The sequence below is a fragment of the Aegilops tauschii genome, chromosome 7 (genome assembly GCF_002575655.3).
Source record: "Aegilops tauschii subsp. strangulata cultivar AL8/78 chromosome 7, Aet v6.0, whole genome shotgun sequence".
In the NCBI taxonomy this organism is placed as follows: Eukaryota; Viridiplantae; Streptophyta; class Magnoliopsida; order Poales; family Poaceae; genus Aegilops; species Aegilops tauschii.
The window spans coordinates 2,033,874-2,039,056 of NC_053041.3; the positions used below are offsets into that span (position 1 = coordinate 2,033,874).

A 5,183-nucleotide genomic window follows, 5' to 3' on the forward strand; every position below is an offset into this window, starting at 1 on the left:
TCGGAGCGGTGGCGGGTGGCTGGTGGCGGGGGTGGCGGCGGGTGGCGGTGGTCTCGTCGGGGAGGACATAGAGAGAGAGAGAGAGAGAGAGAGAGAGAGAGAGAGAGAGAGAGAGAGAGAGAGAGAGAGAGAGGGGGGGAGGGGGTGGGGTGGGGAGCCGTTAGTTAGGTTATCTCTTTGCCGTCCGCCCCCCTTTGTCGTCCGCTTTTCTGCTCTTTGTCGTCCGCTCGCTGACGGCAAAGAGGGGGCCGTTAGGTTTTTTCCCCGAGCAACTCGTTAGTGGGGCCCACCTCCCTCTTTACCGTCCGCTAGCAGACAGCAAAGAACTGGCGGATGCCAAAGAAGGTCTTTGCCATCAGCCAGCTCTTTGCCGTCCGTGTTCTGTAAGCAGACGGCAAAGACCTTCTTTGTCGTCCACCAGCAGACGGCAAAGAACTGACAGACGGCAAATAAGCTAATTCCAATAGTGTAACGAGCCGAAGGCGAGCAGGAGGGTCCCCGCGCCGGAGGCGCCGTCTACCACCACGGCGGAGAACGCGCTACCAGTCGAAGCTGATACAGGATGCTACACCACTGTGACGCTGCTCTATGCTCCAAGTCAGTAAAGTGATAAAACCCATGCCTCTGCTACTATACGCCCGTGCCTATAGAGAATTCACACATTGGCATTGACAGGATTCACACATGCCTCTGCACTCTTCACGACCGTGCGTTAACATGTTTTCCCGTCCAAGCGTGTGCATGATAAAGTTCCTGTTTTTGCTTACTTGAAAGGTCACATTTGATAGTGTTGAAAGCCCCCGCCCGTAACTATCCCAGAAATCTCCATTTCCCAGAAATATAGTGGGAACAAAAAGGAAAACAGAGAACCACCGACGCGGTTGGCCGTTATTTTCTGTTTGTTTTTGCACGGAAATGGAAAAACGGAAAAATCAAGTAATTGGAGGGTTAAACTACAAACACACAAAACCACAAACCTGAAAGGGAAAACCGGGAACCAACCGCATTGGCTGGTTTTCCCTCGCGGGAGCGCTCCGCGGGCGACACTTGTCGCACGCAAAGCGCTCCCGAATCACTCGTTAACTAGTTGTTCTTCATCAAATGCGAGCTGCCAATGAGCCACGGCCTGCTAGGGGACTAGACAGCGCCAAACTCCCGCTAAACAGGAGCTTTGGAATAACAAACAATCAGAAAGAAACAAAGAAACAAAAAAGGGGGGAAAATCTAATGTAATACTTAGATGAGACATAACTATGCTCACCTAGCTGAGTCCTAGACGGACCAAAAAAATTAGCTAGGCAGGCTAGGTTAGCATTTTTCTGTTGCGGTATTCTGATGCGCGAGACATGTATGGTAGAATAGGAGATTTTGCCCCTCAAATATTACTATCATCCAATGGCTATTGATAGATTATATATTGATTGCACGTACAATTTTTTACCTTCTCTAATATTAGTCTGTAGACTCGTATGGTGCATGTAATTAGTATGTATAGTGACACTTATTTTTCGAGGAGGATGGGTAGAATCAACAAACGACCATGCAAGAAAAAGAAACGCAACGGCCTTGTTTCGTTCCTTCATTCTCTTGAGCATTGTCGATTGTCTCATCCTGGCTATCATGATCACTAGCAATGAGATATCTAAGCACAGATGGGCAGCTCCTTTTCAGATGCTCATAGCCATCGGTTGCCAATATGGTAGACAAGCTTCCTTTATCACATGGGACATGGCAACTATGCTGCTCAGCCAAAACTAGACTGGTGGCCACCATACTGGCATCAATGTGGCTGCATAACTTGTGTTGGCATATCAGTTTCAGCCACTCCACGTTATACTTGTCGGCTGCCTCAAGTAGATGGCCAGCCATCATCACCTCTAGATGTGCCATGTCAAGAAGCAGAGGAAAACTGTCGGTATATATATAAATTATAAATTATTGGCGCTCGAAAGGTTGCCTCAGGAGAAGGTGAACTTGTGGCGAAGCTCAAGAGTATAGTAGAAGAGAACTCGGAGGCACCACTAATAGCCTAACAATAATCAAACTTTGCGGTCAGATTGCTGTTACAATGATGCAGCGCAGGCAGTACATCAGTACAGCCTTTTTCCTGTAGCTCCGCCACTGTCTAACAGTCTAAGGCTTCGAGAATCACGTGGGGAACCTTGAAAGCTGCATGCTCTTCACTGGGACTGATGGTGGTGCGAAGCGTTGGTTGCTTAAGAATGTAATATATGAGCCTTTGCGATTACTTGGCAGGGATGCATACTGCCCATACAAATAAATTTAGCCAGACAGTCGTGTATGGAAACATGGTGTGCGAATTTAGCCAAAACTTGACAGTCATATATGTAACAGAGTAAGCCAAAATTGTACTGTAGAACCGAAAGCAGGGACAGATCAATTTCACAATGTATCAAGGGATGCATACATGTCTTTCAGACTTTCAGAGGGTGGTGCTGGAATTGCAGAGAGGTTGCATGTGCATTTACACCAGGCCAGGATGACACATGGTACTGTAGCTCGATAACGACACATGCATGCAGCAGTACAAGGCACACACAAAATGCGACAGTGGCGCATGGTAATGTCACACGGGGAAGGTCGTCACGATCTAGATTTTCCCAACAAAACAAACAATACAACAGATCGTTTATTTAGATGTTGCCACATATAGGGTGGTGCCATGTCAGATTGAGAGAACGGAGATGTGGCCACACATAATGAATATCATTATCTCACGTCTGGATGAGATATAATCAGACTCTTTTTATTTTATTTTATTGTTCCGCGGAAATGGAAACGTACATTAAGCTGGACAAGGCGGTATTGGAGTGGGATCGTATGTCCTTAGGAGAATTCAGAGCCGTGGTCTGGCCTCCTCACCCTCCCCTGGCTCATGATTGCCACCAGTGAGAGTGAGACCAAGGTACTCCGCCGTGATGGGCTTGAACACGCGCTGCTCGTCGGACTCGAGCGCCGCCGCGAGGCTCGGCCATATGTACGCATTGAGGATCCACGACCCTGCGTTTCCTGGCCTCGCGCATATGGACAACACGGACGCGCAGAGCCTCCCGAAGCTTAACTCCACCGCATGACCAGCGCGGCCTGGCCGAAGCCGAAGTCGGCGTCGATTGGGAACGAGGACATCATCGTTTGCGCAACTGTGGGGCTGCCGAGCCCGACGGTCGGCGTCTCGATCAATCTCGTCGGCTTCTTCTGCACGTCCACCCAGTCCACGAGCTCCTGGTACATCTCGTCGTAGTTCCTCCTCGTGATTGCCTCCCGCACCCTCGCCGCCACGTTCGCCAGTGGCTCGCTTAGGACCGTGTCCGCGTCCGAGTCCGCCAGAGCGTATGACATCACGTTGCCAGCGTAGCTGCGCAGCGCAGAGCGGAGCTCAGGCGACGAGACCCGCTGCCTCCCATCCACCCACCACAGCATGCGGCAGCGCTTATCGGCCTCCGTCAGCCGCGTGGATGCCGCCACGATTCCCGCGAGGGCCTTCCATAGGTACGCAAACATCGCCTGGACGCGCGTGGCTCGCTGGCCGTCGGTGCTCGCCGTCTCGCGCAGCTTAGCGATATCCTGCTCCTCCACGTAGTAGAGGCGGCAGACGAAGTTCTCCTGGGCTGTCAGCGCGTTCACCTCGTGCCGGTGGTCCCACCGCGTGAACATCTCGGCGACCGCTGCGCTGTACGACGGCGGGTTACGTGGGCGAAAGAGCACGGATCGGTCTTGCACTTGCGTCGGGGCCTCTCCGGATCCCGAGACGGTGCCCGACCGCACGACCTCGGATCCCATCCTTACCAACATCGCCCCATAGTAGCCGTCGCCGATCAGGTGGTGTGTTCCCCACACCACGGCGAAGCCGCCGCAGGTGAAGGACAGCAGTTGCACCGATAGCGGGACCACCTCGGCATACGGCACCGGGATCTTCATCAGTGACTTGTCGGCCGAGGCCCAGTTGAGCGACTCCAGTTCCAGGCCGGCATATCCGACTACAAGCTCGGCGCCTTGGTTGTGGCAGAGGAGCTCGGGTAGGCCAGAGCTTGGATTGCGCACGATCCGGCCGGCCAGATGGAAGAAGAGGTTGAGGAATGACGGCAACCGAGCCTCGAAGGCCTCGACGACGGCGTTGAAGTCGCCGGAAGAAGGTCTGGGATAGACGCATGTCATTGACAATTGTTCGTCGGAGACAAGGTCGAGATTGGAGAAGGCAGTCACATGCGGCTCAACGGAGGGATCAGAAGCCTTGACGAGGCGGCGGCTCACCACACGGACGGGCAGGCCATCGTGGGAGTTCTTGCTGGTATGCCACTATCGTATCGCCGATGTTATGTGAGCAGCGACGTACTACAGTAGCTGTTATATGTACTGTGGAAATCGATCGAGCATCCGTTCTTCCCTTGAATGACCACTCACGTGAAACGGCTGCCAACATGCTGCATCACGAGGTAAATCCATTCCCTTCGCGTGAAAATAATGTAACCAAAGGAAATCTTTTTTTAACGGGTAAAATCAAAAGATTTTGAAACCCAAAACCCAACCCCTGCATGAGAAACATGTTTTTTCAGTGACGAAAAGCCATCATGGCTGACTTTATTCATTTGCAAACATTCACAAAAGTGCTCTCCGCTTCACTAGCTAAAACATGGGCCGCCATATTGGCTTCCCTCCAGCAAAATTCAAACATTATTACAACAGTAAGCTCATGAAACAACCTTAAGCCGTGAGCCCGTGGTTTAGCACTCGGCTTAATTAGGTTATCATACTAGGCAACGTGTGTTTTTCCAGTAGTGATGCCATGGGTAATTTCTGACATATAAATAGTACATTTTTTCTACTTTTCTTAACATCGTGCTGATATCCATGTATGATGTCTCGAGGTGCTAAGCTAGGAAATCCAACTAAACATAACATTTATATTGCAAATGCTTGGCTGAATACTTCCTCCGGGTATTAACGGCCGACATGAAGCTCCTCCTCACGTGCCACGAACATTCCTCCAGATGTGCTACGAACACTCACTAGAAACAGTTGATCCTGTAGCGCAAGGGCGACAGACACCCCCAGTCCCTCATGAAGGGGAAAGATTTGACAGCTCCCGAGTGCAGGGGCACCCTCATGAACAGTAACTTCAAAACAATATAAAAAAATTTGAAGAAAAACTGAAATTTTGGGGG

The 5,183-nt window shown here is 51.1% G+C and overlaps 1 pseudogene; it reads right to left on the reverse strand.

The window, feature by feature from the left end:
• Window positions 1–2,857: 2,857 nt before the first annotated feature.
• On the reverse strand, window positions 2,858–4,448 carry LOC109750168 (coniferyl alcohol acyltransferase-like; annotated as a pseudogene).
• Window positions 4,449–5,183: the final 735 nt, after the last annotated feature.